Source organism: Megachile rotundata, chromosome 2 (assembly GCF_050947335.1).
Source record: "Megachile rotundata isolate GNS110a chromosome 2, iyMegRotu1, whole genome shotgun sequence".
Lineage (NCBI taxonomy): Eukaryota > Metazoa > Arthropoda > Insecta > Hymenoptera > Megachilidae > Megachile > Megachile rotundata.
Genome location: NC_134984.1, coordinates 16,726,309 through 16,742,599, shown reverse-complemented (window position 1 = coordinate 16,742,599; position 16,291 = coordinate 16,726,309). Strand labels below are relative to the sequence as shown.

At 36.6% G+C, this 16,291-nt stretch overlaps 1 protein-coding gene across 2 annotated transcripts in view; it reads right to left on the bottom strand.

Moving 5' to 3' along the window:
* Positions 1–2,562, bottom strand: part of dyl (transmembrane protein dusky-like) — a 30,102-nt gene extending 27,540 nt beyond the window's left edge. For both annotated transcript variants that reach the window (XM_076539596.1, XM_076539604.1), the window contains exon 1: positions 2,337–2,562. The gene's annotated coding sequence lies outside the window, so the exon portion shown is untranslated. The remainder of the gene's footprint in view (positions 1–2,336) is intronic.
* Positions 2,563–16,291: the final 13,729 nt, after the last annotated feature.

Genomic DNA, 16,291 nt, shown 5'->3' with positions numbered 1-16,291 from the left:
AGTAAATTTTCAAAAAAAAGAGGAAAAGAGATGTGAAGAAGAATAAGTGTTTCTATGACTCGGAAGTCGACCATTGAACTCGATTATGGTTCTAAATCATCGGCCATTTATCAGGAGACTCATCTTGCATAGACGGGATAGATGTGGAGAATCGTTCTGGTGAAATTCAGAATGAATCCGTCCTTTTTGTCGGCACGTATCGAGCAGTGTGTCTGTCTCCGTTGCGAAGAGTTCGTTGGAGGATCTTTCTCTGCCTACACGCGGCCTTATTCTCGACATAGAACCGGAGAAGGAAGGACGCCTCGAAGAGAGACGTGAGAACGCTGACACACTGACTCGCTACCCCACATACCCTTTTGCCTTCTCAACGTGTATTCAGAGGAACCTGAGTGGGGACAAGAAGGAAGTTACGATGTAACGAACACATCCGTCTGGAGCATCTTCCCCAAAAACTTTTCAGATTTTTTATGTAGTTTTCTATTTTATGACTGTATGTGTATGGAGCAATGACGAGTTCGTTTTATGCAGAGTACTGAGGAGAGTTAAAGGTGTTCATGTTTTGTATCTGAAGACACTTGTGGACACTTTTTATAGGATGATTAACGAGTATTGTATAATTAATCTTTGTAGTTGTAGTAGAAGAGTATTTATATAATACGATTGACAAGTATGGTACAATTTTTGAAGTGCAGTTAGCAAGTACAGTGCAAGACTTATAGCATAGTTACCAAGTATGGTACAATTTTTATAGGATGATTGTATACCAATGCAATAAGTTTAGTGATTACAAGTCTTGCAGAGGAGGGCAGTTCCTATATCACAATTAAAAAGAATGGTACAATTTTTGAAGTGCAGTTAGCAAGTGTAGTACAAGACTTATAGCACAGTTAGCAAGTATGGTACAATTTTTGTAGGACGATTATAGACTTGTATAATGAGTAGAATGAGTTCAATGATTACAAGTCTTCACATTTGTACCAGAGGAGAATAGGTCCTATATCACGATTAACAAGAATGGTACAACTTTGGAAGAGCAGTTAGCAAGTACAGTACAAGACTTATAGTACAGTTAGCAAGTATGGTACAATTTTTGTAGGACGATTATAGACTTGTATAATGAGTAGAATGAGTTCAATGATTACAAGTCTTCACATTTGTACCAGAGGAGAATAGGTCCTATATCACAATTAACAAGAATGGTACAACTTTGGAAGAGCAGTTAGCAAGTACAGTACAAGACTTATAGCACAGTTAGCAAGTATGGTACAATTTTTGTAGGACGATTATAGACTTGTATAATGAGTAGAATGAGTTCAATGATTACAAGTCTTCACATTTGTACCAGAGGAGAATAGGTCCTATAACACAATTAACAAGAATGGTGCAACTTTGAAAATGCAGTTAGCAAGTACAGTACTAGACTCATAGCACAGTTAGCAAGTATGGTACAATTTTTGTAGTACAATTGCAAACTTGTACAACAAGTACAATGAGTTCAATGTTTACAAGTCTTCCAAAGGAAAATAGTTCCTATATTATAATAAGAATGTTACAATTTTTTAAGTGCAGTTAGCAAGTGCAATATAAGTCTTATAACACAGTTAAGAAGAACAGTATAATTTTTATAGTACAATTAATAAGAAGTCATCAGATTTGTACCAGAAGACAATTCCTATAACACAATTAACAAGAATGGTACAATTTTTGAAGTGCAGTTAACAAGTATAGTATAAGTCCAGTCACGCAGTTATGAAGAATGGTATAATTTTCATAACAAGTACAATTAATAACAAGTCGGATTTGTACTAGAAGACAATTTCTATACCACAATTATCAAGTATGGTTCTGAAGTACATTTAGCAAGTACAGTAGAAGTTTCTATAGCACAATTAACGAGAACAGTACAAACTCCTACCGAACAGTTAACGAGTACAGTACAAGTTCCTCCTTACATGTAAAAGATATAGTTTTGAACAACATTCAAATATTAAAATCCATGAAACCCTAATTCAAAATAAGCTTCAGACCATATCAGTTACATGATACAGTCATCCATCAGCGATTCGACCCACTTTTTACCCCTTTTGAACATAATGCTCATTAAACTACATCGCAAAGAAAGTCTCTTCCATTAAAACAACATCGAACAGCTCGTAATTATCAACAGCCTGATTCTCGAGAAGAAAGAAAACAATTCATCCCCAAAACGAGAGAACACCACAGAAAGAATCTCCAACTGATCACATCAAATAGAAATATCGTCACGTTTTAAAAATGATTTACTTAAAAAATGCACCACCATGCCGTTATGTATCACTGATCACATTATCACCAACCTTTTGCTCGTATTTTGTTCCTTCGATGATAAGGTCGGATTATAATCCTATTGGCACACACACTTGGCACTTATGATTCGGTCGTCGCAGCTCGTAGTTTCTTGCGTTGCTTAGACGTCGTTCACAAAGCCTGAATTGAACGAAAGGGAATCCGGGTGCCGATAGGTCGATTAATTAAAAAAAAAAAATAATAATAAAACGTAACGGACGATACACGCCGACGAGTTAGTTCGTTGTGAGCTCACCAGAAACGAAACGCAGCCTATATACTCTCCCCTCTTGGGGTCGTCGGCTTTCACCAAAATCCTTTGCTAGTCTCGTCGGTTTGGTCGTCACCTGCTGGAAAAATTAATTAAGATTCTTCGACGTATTTTCCAGAAACGGTGGAGAAAATTCGCTGAAAGCGCTGAATAGCGAAATCGTATTGGGAATTGTTGATGTGGCGCGGGTTTGCGGATTTCATCCCTATATGTGTTGGGACACGTTGGAGAGGTATGAAATGAATGAGCTGGGAGATGGCTAAGTACTGAAATTCACAAATTTTTGGTTTTAAGTTTTAAGTTCGAAATTCTCAAGTTTTAAAAATCTCCAAATCTTCCAATCTTAAAATCCCCAAATTTTCAAATTTTAAAATCCCCAAATTCCCAAAGCCCTAAATATTTAAAACCCCTAAATCCTCAAATACCCAAATTTCTCAACTTTCAAATTTCTAAAACCCCAAATCCCTATATCCCCAAATTCTCACATCCCAAAATCCCTAGATCCCCAAATTCTCACATCCCCAAATCCCTAAGTCCCCAAATCCTCAAATACCCAAATTTCTCAACTCTCAAATTTCTAAAACCCCAAATCCCTATATCCCCAAATTCTCACATCCCAAAATTCCTAGACATCCAAATTCTCACATCCCAAAATCCCTAGATCCCAAAATTCTCACATCCCCAAATCCCTAAGTCCCCAAATCCTCAAATACCCCAATTTCTCAACTCTCAAATTTCTAAAACCCCAAATCCCTATATCCCCAAATTCTCACATCCCAAAATCCCTAGATCCCCCAATTCTCACATCCCAAATCCCTAGATTCCCAAATTCTCGCATCCCAAAATTCCCAGATCCCTAAATCCTCAAATACCCAAATTTCTCAACTTTCAAATTTCCAAAATTCCAAATCTCCACATCCCCAAATTCTCACATCCCAAAATCTCTAGATCCCCCAATTCTCATATCCCAAACTCCCTAGATTCCCAAATTCTCGCATCCCAAAATTCCCAGATCCCCAAATCCTCAAATACCCAAATTTCTCAACTTTCAAATTTCCAAAATTCCAAATCTCCACATCCCCAAATTCTCACAACCCAAAATCCCTAGATCCCTAAACTCTCACATCTCAAAATCCCCAAATCTCCAAATCTCCCACACTTCAAACACAACATCCACTAAACAACAATTAACCTTAATCTCCCTCCCGATATATGGCCCTAAACAAAAATAATATGGTGTAACGCACATTCCATCATTAGATTCCAGTAATTTCTCAAGAAAGTAGATCCGTGGGCGAAGGTCCGTCCGTTTGGCATAGGTTAGGTTAGGCACACGACTTTCTTTTTTTCTTAATCATCGTCCGAGAGAGCTACAATGAGACGTAAACGGAGCGAGGTTGAATCACGACATTCGTCGGAGACTGACGCACGGTCTCGGTCTGCCTACTGTGAATACCGGAAGTCCAGTCGAGACCGGATATCAGCGAAAGTTCTCGCCAACTTCTCCAGATCAACGAGATATTAGAAGAAGAATGTCTTCGACCTATTTCCAGCGTCTTTTATCCAGCGAACGAGATATCGTTTGCACAAAAGTTTTTCTAACTTGACCCACATTTGGTAGCAAAACCTCTTTCAGTGAAAGTTCATGCAAAAGAGCTTGTGGATATGAGTGTATAGCCAGTATCATTTTTCTTTGTGTGACTACAATGGGTGTACACATAAGATGTGCTATCAAAATCATAATTTTTTGTGTTGTTACAATATTTTTAATTTCGTCAATTTTGATGATGTGTAGTGTATAGGTTATGTTGATCTTTTCTACCTCATTCATGATTTTATATATTTATATTATATATGTGGACATTAAATTTGTTGTAACTTATTCTTATTGATTGTAATATGATATAATATATACATTAATCATGTTAGTTTATGAAATTAGTTAATTTGATGTTTGTAAATATTTCTTTAACAAATAATATGTATACAATTGTTGAAAAAAGAAATAAAAATTATTTGTATACATACTGTTCATTATTTAAAAATTTTTTTAAATATACTATAATATTCTTTCTAAAAAATTATCCATAAAGACTTGATTGTATAATTTGATCACATAATAATGATTAGTATCCCAAACATCGTGGGCGATTTGCGTAAGCGTAAAAAGTAACAGTGCCGTATATTTGCATTAATTTGCAATATACGGCGAGTAGTTTTTGAACGTGCGCGTGGTTGAAGGCTGACTCAGTTGGTGCTTTTCTCCCCCTTTCTCTTCTCGAACACCGGAAGTAGAGCAGTGTCAAGCTAGCAGCGAAAGTCTTCGACCGGTAACCTTTTTAAACAGGACACTTTTGGTTACGTGTAGGTTTCGTGTGCGTTTCTTGTGTCATCGGGCAAATCTAGATTCAACTTTTAGCCTGAACTTTTTTCTGGTTAATTATATAGTTCCGAGTGAAAATACACTTAGTCAGTGACTAATATACTAATTACGTGAAATCGGAGGAGCAGTGTATGCAAGCTGTTCGTAATGATGAGCCACGACGCATGCGCATACGTACTTTTGTTTAGAAAGTGCTATTTTTACTTGTGATATATGACACGATTATTGTAGTGATACGTGTAGGTACTACGAAAGTGAAACACGTCATATGTGCACGTATATTTCGACATTTCTAGATTTATATTCTTAGGGTGGTATATTTGTAAATCCCTAGAAAGTTTTGTTTTTATATCTTTCTATTGTGAGGTCGCTAGACTCTTAGATCACTGTATTCTTAGATCACTAGATTCGTAGATTACTAGACTATTAGATTACTAGGTTACTAGATTACTAGATTCCAGAATTCCAAATTCCCTAGATAGCAAACGCCCACGATTCCAAATTACTTAAGTTCCAAATTCCCTAGATTCTAAACTCCCCAAATTCCAAACTCCTTAGATTCTAAACTCCCCAAATTCCAAACTCCTTAGATTCCAAGCTCTCTAGATTCCAAATTCTCTAGATTCCAAATTCTCTAGATTCCAAATTCCCTAGATTCCAAACTCCCTAGATTCCAAGCTCCCTAGATTCCAAACTCCCCAGATTCCAAACTCCTTAGATTCTAAGCTTCCCAAATTCCAAACTCTTTAGATTCCAAACTCCCTAGATTCCAAGCTCCCTAGATTCCAAACTCCCCAAATTCCAAACTCCCCAAATTCCAAACTCCCCAAATTCCAAACTCCCCAAATTCCAAACTCGCCAAATTCCAAACTTCTTAGATTCCAAACTCCCTAGATTCCAAATTCTCTGGATTCCAAATTCCCTAGATTCCAAACTCCCTAGATTCCAAACTCCCTAGATTCCAAGCTCCCTAGATTCCAAACTCCCCAAATTCCAAACTCCACAAATTCCAAACTCCCCAAATTTCAAACTCCACAAATTCCAAACTCCCCAAATTCCAAACTCCCCAAATTCCAAACTTCTTAGATTCCAAACTCCCTAGATTCCAAATTCTCTGGATTCCAAATTTCCTAGATTCCAAATTCTCTAGATTTCAAACTTCCTAGATCCCAAGAATCACTAGATCCCAAGATCCCTAGATCACAAGATCCCAAGATCCCAATATCCCAAGATCCCAAGATTCCCAGGATCCCAAGAACCCTAGATCCCAATATATCCAGATCCCAATATCCCTAGGTCCCAAGATTCCTAGATCCCTAGATCCCTAGATCCCAATATCCCTAGATCCTTAAATCCCAGTATCCATAAATCCCTAAATCCCTAGATCTCAAAATATCTCCAAATCCCAAAATACCTCCAAACCCCAAAAGACCGCCAGATTCTAAAATATCCCTAGATTCCCACCTCCCTAGAATCTCATCTGACAAATAAATCATATCGCAAATGGTTAACGTTACATATGATTTTTATTTCACCATAACCCTTTCACATTTGGTAGTATTTTTATGATTAAGGAATGTGTGATGTAAGTTTGTTAGTGACGTTAGTGGACACCCTGTATAGATAGACGGACGACAAAGCAAGATCCGTGTGAAAGCCGAACGCAGCTCTCGTGAATGGTCGCTGACGTCAATGCTCGTGGAAAAATTGCGCAATTTCACCGTTCGAGTCGACGCTAAATTCGTTCGGTTAGCTTTCTTCCGGAATCGGAAACGCGTGCCGCCGGGATCCGGTGAAATTAACGGGGCCGGGTGTACGGAATGCGCGCTAATTAGGATACGATTCGCGCTCGCGATCCACGAATCGTTGTAATTTCCCTGGAGAACCAGCTAGAAAGACAATATTTCGAAATTTATCGTTCGCTTTCGGTTAAGCTTCCAACGTCGTTACCGTTATCATCCGTTACGCCCGCAAGATTGCGTGATATCGTTCCTTTTATTTCGGAACGTAAACGGCTTTTTCTCAAAATGAAGATGTAAATCTTCGTAATGGTTGCTACGCTTTCGTAAGGTATTTTGTATACAAATATAAATTCAAATTTTCGAGACCTTCTCTGGGGAAATAAGAAGCCAAAGCGAAGTGTGATGCATGATAGTTCTGTTAAGGAAAATTGCAATATATGGAGAGGGGGATATGAATTTTGAAAGTTTCCAACATCATAAGTTTTCAAATTTCCGAGGTTTTTAAATTTTTATGTTAATAAATCCCTAGGTGCCCAATTCCCTGGATTCCAAATTCCCTAGATTCCCGATTTCCTAGAGTTGGAATTCCCTAGATTAGAAATTCCATAGAGTAAAAATTTTCCAGATTCCGAATTCCCTAGATTCCCGATTCTCCAGAGTTGGAATTCCCTAGATTCCCGATTTCCTAGAGTTGGAATTCCCTAGATTCCCGATGCCCTAAATTCCCAAATCCCTAAATTCCCAAATCCCTAAATTCCCAAATCCCTAAATTCCCAAATCCCTAAATTCCCAAATCCCTAAATTCCCAAATCCCTAAATTCCCAAATCCCTAAATTCCCAAATTCCCAAATCCCTAAATTCCCAAATCCCTAAATTCCCAAATCCCTAAATTCCCAAATCCCTAAATTCCCAAATCCCTAAATTCCCAAATCCCTAAATTCCCAAATCCCTAAATTCCCAAATTCCCAAATCCCTAAATTCCCAAATCCCTAAATTCCCAAATCCCTAAATTCCCAAATCCCTAATTTCTCAAATCCCTAAATTCCCAAATCCCTAAATTCCCAAATCCCTAAATTCCCAAATCCCTAAATTCCCAAATCCCTAAATTCCCAAATCCCTAAATTCCCAAATCCCTAAATTCCCAAATCCCTAAATTCCCAAATCCCTAAATTCCCAAATCCCGAAATTCCCAAATCCCTAAATTCCCAAATCCCTAAATTCCCAAATCCCTAAATTCCCAAATCCCTAAAATTTCAAATCTCTAGATTTCCAAAATTCTCAAGTTCCTAAATCTCCAAATGCTCGAATCTCCACATGTTCCCTAAAAGAGTCTACCATGCTCAAAGCTGTACATAGTAGATTAAAGAGGAATGACTGTACAGTATTTCTGGAAATAAACGAACGATTACAATCATGACTATGATACCGCTGCCTCAGATTGAATACTAATAGACCGTCTTTCGAAATTGAGAGCGAAACACTCGCTTTTTGTTGCCTAGAAATTACCCAGGTTCTGCAAAGACTACTGTTACTTGCTCGAAACGGCTATTGAAGCATCCAATCAGTGATGCAATTAAGTCTATCGAGATTACATTCTAATCTCTGGGATTTCATCGGCTAAATTGTTTTTCGATTACATGGAATCCGATGGATACGGATTTGTGAGTCTTTCCTGTGCTCGGACATGATAACAGATTTATCTCGTTTCTGTGATTCGAATAAACGATCATGTTCATATGAACATTTTGATACAATAAATTATATAACTCACTTTATTATTAACCTTCATTTTTTTATAATATAACTAAATCTCTAATTTAAGAATTTAGACATTCTTTTTATTTAAGAATTCAGAATATGAAGATATAGTTGAACTGCTTCTTTAAATATTTCAAATTGCTTATTTAAAAATATTTGACAGGCAAGCTGACTTTATGATCGTATTGTTAAACATTGGTAAAATAAAATATTTTTACGCTAGACACATATTTTACTAATAAAATAGGATTGCTAATTTCTAAATTGTAAATGTTCTCAACTGTAAATAAAATATTTTTCATCAGTAATTCATGGAGTTGTCGAAGTAACAGCTCTTGTTCCTTTGTTTCCGATAAACCGAAGCAATCGCATGTTTGCTGACGAAGACGTTTGCAAACATCGCAGAAAATTGGGTGGGTTTTATGACGGGCCGCCATTTTCGATACACCGCTGCAGCGTACGTGAAAGAATCCGATTGAATCGCGTTTGACCGATTTTTCGCTTTGAACTGCCGAATCGTAGGAATTCAGGGAGTGTTGGTTCACAGTCAATTTCATGGTAGTTTCGATCTTAAGTCGAACGGAGGATTTAGTTCTGGCACACTTTCGACTGCCGAAATCGCATCGAGAACTTTACCGCGCCCATCCAATTAACATCACGAATTTTCTACCTCGATGCAACTTACTGATCTTTGATAACGAGTTAACATCTATATTATGTTATTAATATTTACAGTCAATGACAGGATAAGTAATTTTTTGTAAATAAGGTGTAGCACGCGTACGAATTGTACAGGACGGTTCAAAAGAGGTGATAAGAGATGTCTTTCAAAAAGACTGATTGGGAAGTAATTTAAACTTAATTTTAGTAGCAATGAGATTTTACAACAATTTAATTTAGGTAGGTTAGGTTAGGTGTACGTAGTGTAATTTAGGTTAAGTTTTCGTTGAAATGAAAATTTTTAATAAAGTTTATTTATAAATTTCATAAATGAATTTATATAATTTAACTTAACCTTAACTTAACTTTACCTGCACCCACAAACTTAATAACTGTAAAGAAATATACAAGAGGAATTATTATACATAAAAAATAATTATACATTGAGATTTATGATACGTCCACATACGTCCACATACGTCCACATACATCCACGTACGTCCATATAAGTTCACATACGTCCACATACGTCCACATATGTCCACATACCTCCACATACGTCCACATTCGTCCACATACATCCACATAACTTCACATACCTCCACATATATCCACATATGTCCATATATGTCCATATACGTCCACATACGTCCACATACCTCCACATACCTTCACATACCTCCACATACATTCACATATGTCCATATACGTCCATATACCTCGACATACCTCCACATACGTCCACATACGTCCACATATGTCCACATACGTCCACATACCTCCACATACCTCCACATACATCCACATACCTCCACATCATTTACCTAAACAAGTCAGAAAACTGATACCTTAATCAACTCTCATAATGTACCACAATTGTTATCTATTAAACAAGTGCGTAAAGAGGTATCTCCTTTTCTGAAAGTTAGAAATCAATGAGGACTTAACGAGATTTTAAAGAGGTAACGATGATGTTATGCAAAAACGGATTAACCCACATAGTGAGTCGTGTATCATCATCAAGAAACGTTGAGAAAAGTGGTACACCATCGTTGCAATCAATAACATACATGTCAAGAAAGTTGCGTTGATGGACGTCGATAGAATTGTAAGACTTACATGTAATTATGCAATATATTTTCAATAATGTATATCAACAGTTATAAATTAATCATGAATGTAACAAGCTATTTTGTTGATAATTATTTGTTAAAATTTCTGTATTTTACTTATTATTATTATTGATTGATTGTTATTAATTTTTGTTGGGTACATATATGTATGTATGATAATACACATGTTATATACATATATTACTACATATTATACATTGATATACAAGGTGATATACATATACATATTATGTATGTACCACGTAGTAAATATACATATACATATGCATATAGATACACATGTACATATACATATACATACACATATACACATGTATCTGATTACACATAGTATATTGCTGAGCATTATTGTACATCATAGCACTTTATTACATTGTTCCAACAACTTAAAAAAAATGAATAAATTCAAATAAACTAAATATAAAAATTTGTAACTTAACCTAACAAATTTTCAAACCTAACCTAAGTGTCAAACCCCATGTCAATTACTCTCTTCCGTCACCATGAAAATACCCGTTGTAGCACACCGTCATCAAACTAGTCATTATTTCATCGTCGCGATTCACCTTGAGCGAACTTTCTCCGGACATACAATATCCGCGGCCAACTAATTACGATGCCCGTCGCAAACGTAAAAGAATCGCATTCGGTTTATTAACTGGCTAATTGTGCATCCCCCGATCGGCCACCGGCGATACATCGAAAAAGAGGGCACACCTGGATGTACCCAATTGCCCGATCGTTAGCGCCAATTGTGCACCGGCAGACATCGCGACGTCGTGTCATGGAAACAATCGTTTTCGTGGGCGTAGGCCTGCAGCGAAACCGTTCCCGCGACACCTTCGCCAATTTTTGGGTCACCGAATCGTTCACTTGACTTTCTTTCCTCTTTTCACCCTGACGACCTCGTGCGACGTGTACGAGTACGCACACTTACACGCGATTGTAATTATCGCGAGTGGAAATAAATCCTTCTCGGTCATCGGGACAGAGACTCTTTCGAGACTTGGGTGCATAAAATGTCGGAATTTAGAGTATGTGCTAAAATATAGATAAATAATATGTGTGTAGATGTCTTTTATTTTTGGCTGTTCAGAAATCTGCACTTTCATCAAAATCGAGAGGGGACTATCAGTTAAAATGTAGGGCAGTGAATATAAATATAATTCTGATATATCAGAACTGACATATTCTGGTATATTATTCGGATAAATATGTTAAGTATATTACTCGGATAAATATGTTAAGTATTCAGATAAATATCTATAACTTGAAACAGATAAATCAATTCATCCCATTATGAATATTAAACAAGCATATCTGATACCTTAATTATGAATTCACGAGTAGCCTCGACAACGGACCTTCAGATTCTTAATAGTTTTAACAAATTATCCTTAACATTGATGGAACGGTTACAAGCCAATTACACGTGTTAATTATAATTATGTTATTTGATCACGTATCGGATGGTTTAGTCAGGAAATTTTCATGAGGACGAACACGTCGTGGCCCACACAGCTCGTTCAAATGGAGTGAAAGTTGTGCTCGTTTGTCGCAATTGACGAACCTTTCTCGAAATTTCATCGCGTTTCTTGTTCACCTTCGCGTTTAAATCGCTTCGTAACGTTGCATTTACTTGGAGACCGTTTCTCTTGGGCCCGAATTCACATCCTTGTGAACCCACCGGAACCACAAATCGTCATTTATCAAAAACATATAATTACCACAATCGTTCGCATCAAACCGTGCAACGTCAAGGAAAAGACACGGAAAGACATTTATTTCTTTTCAAAGATACTCCAGAAAAATTTTATATAATCATTTAGAAACATTAATCAGATATTATGCTATTTAATAATGTATTAAAAAATATTAACAATTAAATTGTTCTGAAAAATATAATAGTTAAATTGTTTCTTTCTTAACCTACCGCCATATTGTTTTATCACAAAATATATTTTAAACATTTTCCATTCTCATAAATTAAATAAAACTTATAGTAAGATCTCAGATATTCATTCACTCTTTCATCAATTTATCTTTCAAATAAATAATTGTTCTACATGATCCTATTTTAAAATTGTGTAATTTATCTACAGACAATTTTTGTACATGTCCTTCTTCTTTGAAAGGAGTACATATTTTTAAAGAGATCGCCACGGTACAAAGACGAATTTCTCTTTTAACGACAATGAAAGTCAGTTAAACTCACCGACCTCAAAATTCGAGAGTTTTGTTAAACGAAAAGAGCCCGAGGGCACTTTTGAATTCCGTGTGTCTAAGGTAGAGCCGTGTTTGCCGTTTCGGAAGCTGAGGTTCCAAAATCGAAAAGAAGAGAGGAAAAAAAAAGGAAAGCATGTAGATACTCGATCTTAGTATGTCAGTGTGCCTATATGCTAATCACGCGAGGAACGGTTTTAACCTCAGCGCCGACGGCGCCATGTTCCTCAAAGAATGTCTGAATAAGCTCCGCTTTTAACGCTTTTAGCGAGCCAATAAACGAGCTGTTCACGGACATACGAATTGCGAGAAAACGTCGCGTATTCGACGCGTCATTTTGATGTGCGAACATTAGATTGCATATCAAATGGACGGAGATGTAGAAAGTTTGAAATTCTTTTGTGGTATAAAATTTATGCAGAAAAATTCTTATGCTATTTCTACTTGAAGTTTGATCTAAATTATCATAATGATTCATTATTATAAAATGGATAATTATTCAAACATTTATTGTTGTAACAAATTATACTGCAAATATACGAACAACTACTGTCTTTGTTAGATAGAAAGTCTGATATTTATAGTAAATGCAATTTGCATAAATAATAAGTGTAAATTGCATGAATGTTTTGTTAATATTCTTAATATGAAACAATATTAATCTTATCAAACTTGAAACACACATATTTAAATTACAAAGTAAATCGATGGAAATTAAAACCAAAGTTGACAGTATGTTTCTTAAGATGAGTCTGCGCATATCTACTGCGCAGATCACGCGCATGCGCAGATTACGTGAAGTCTGCGCTTGCGCAGAGGAGTACGAATAAATCTTACGAGCATAAAATGATATAAACAGTAATATAATTAGTATTACTAATTATGAGTGAAACATGGAAATATTATTATCAATTACAAAGCTAAAATTGTCGTATATCGAGTGATAAACTTTAAAACTTAGAGTTTACTATTTAAAATTTAATAACAAAGATTCATTAAAAACAGTACCTTTAACATATCAATTTGAAACATCAACATCGATGAAAATGACTCTGCATACACTTCGTTGATGTTTTAATATAAAATGTCTAATTATTGCATGTCAAGTGAACAATTTCTACAATGAAAGTCTTAACTCCGAAATCGAATTGAGACTATTTTTAGATCAAATACAAGAACACCTTAGTCCATTTTTCTAATGAGTCAACAATTGTTTCAACTCTTAATAATGAAAAGCTAAGATGAAATTGCCACGATAACGATTCGCTACGAAGATTAATAGCCGTTATTACACATTTGAAAAGGGAAAAAGTCATGTGATGATTTATGAGTAATAGTCAATTTGTATTTCCCTGCTGAAGTTACACACGTCTGTTCTCATCTATCTCTTGACGAGGATATATTGATTCTAAAACTTTCTCTTTAATTAACCACATGATACGAGAATGACTCGTGAATTAATTAACAAAACGATTAAAAAGTGCAATCGAAAATGTTGCACATGAAAATTTAATGAACTTGTTCGTGACATAATCCAGGAACGGTTTATAAACTTCCACTAAAAATAAAAATGAAAGACTTGTTATATCACCGTGAGGGTATCACTGTTCATAGAATCATTTTAAGAAGACTCTTGTTATATTGCCATAAACAAAAATCATCGTGGGACACTTCTAGCAATAAATAATTCTCTCGTTATTACATCATGAGTCATCGAGGGACCATTGGAGTATTTTTTAAAATAAATACGGAAGACTCTTGTTATATTGCCATATGCAAAATCACTATGGGACACTTCTAGCAATAAATAATTTTCTTGTTATATCACCACGAGTCACCTATGGATCATTGGAGTATTTCTTGAAAAATAAATACAGTTGACTCTTGTTATATTGCCAAAGACAAAATTACTATAGAACACTTCTAGCAATAAATAATTCTCTCGTTATATCATCACAAGTCATCTATAGACCATTGTAGTATTTTTTAAAGTAAATACAGAAGACTCTCGCTATATTGCCGTAAACGTACTACGATATAAGACTGCAAAATTATAAAATTCGGCATTATGAAAAGAGATTCTGCATCAAGAGATCCTGCACCATCTCCGTGTACTTCGAAAAGGTTTCTCAGATGACCCGATGACATCCATCGAGCGACCATGGTCTCTTTAAGTCACTTTCACCTCCTACACGTGAATTTTCTGTTCCGGCCAGCCTCCCACCAATTGACAATGAGTCACTACCGGACCTTTAGCTACTTACTTTCTCGCGTCGCGATGCAATTTTGAAATTATTCTTTATGACTGTAAGTGTGCGACGTGAACGGCGAACAACACGCAAAAGGATTCTCTTACTCTCGTTTTTCACTTTTCTTACTCATCGTCTTGCATACCAATGCCTTTAGTTCCGGCACTCCTAATACGGGCCGAAGATTAATATCGATCGAATGGGCCACATCACTCTCGTTCTCCCTATGCCATTTCTCTTTGAGTCATCTATTCCTGTCTACCATTCATAATTTTATCGACTCCACCCGCTCTTTTCGCTAATGTTCGGTTCCTCCTTTAATGGATTCGAATGGTCATTCGTTGACCGCAAGTATACGTGTGTAGACATACATATGTAGATAAAGAAGATGAATTATCAAACTTTCAAATTTCCAAATTCTCAAATTTTTCGAATCCCCAAATTCATAAGTTCCTATATCCATAGATAACACAAACCTCTGGACTATTAATCCCTGGATCCCCTAGTCTCTAGAGCCCCGAATTGCTGGATCTCCAAGCTTTTATATCTTCAAATCCCTATAGCCTAAAATATCTGGATCCCCCGAAATCTAGGTTCCCAAGTTGCTATATTCTCAAACCCCTATATCTTCAAATTACTATATCCCCAAAATCCCTATATCCCAAGATCCCTAGATCCCAAGAATACCTAGATCCCAAGGATCCTTAGATCCCAAGGCTCCCTAGATCCCAAAGGTCCCTAGATCCCAAGGATCCCTAGATCCCAAGGGTCCCTAGATCCCAAGGATCCCTAGATCCCAAAGGTCCCTAGATCCCAAGGGTCCCTAGATCCCAAGGGTCCCTAGATCCCAAGGGTCCCTAGATCTCAAGGGTCCCTAGATCCCAAGGGTCCCTAGATCTCAAGGGTCCCTAGATCCCAAGGGTCCCTAGATCCCAAGGGTCCCTAGATCCCAAGGGTCCCTAGATCCCAAGGGTCCCTAGATCCCAAGGATCCCTAGATCCCAAGAATCCCTAGATCCCAAAATTCTTGTATCCAAAAATCCCTAGATCCCAACTCCCTATATCCCAAAATTCTTGGATCCAAATGTCCCTAAATCCCAACTCCCTATCCCAAAATTCCCAAATCCCAAAACCCCCATATCTCTAAATTTCCAAACCCTCAGACTTCAAAAATTTCACAGTTTGAACTTCAAAAATTTTCCAATCTCTAAATTCTTGAATACCCAAATTTCCAAATTTCCAAAATTTTCCAAATTTGCAAAAAAATTGGCTCATCATTGCAGTCGGTAGAAACTCACTATCGAAAATTTCACGCTTTCCTTTCGCATTCTTAAACGTGTTCGTCCTTTAATCCTTTGAAGCAAGGCCACGCCCCTGAACTCACTTTCACCGGCTGCATTCTATGCATCCGGAATCGTCGAGATACTACACATAAATAGAGTAACGGATATAACGTGAACCAGGATTCTGCGACCCGCATTTCTCGCTCGACATTGTTAAATTGCACTATATATCTCTATAAATCACCTAAAAAAAAAGATATCCTAT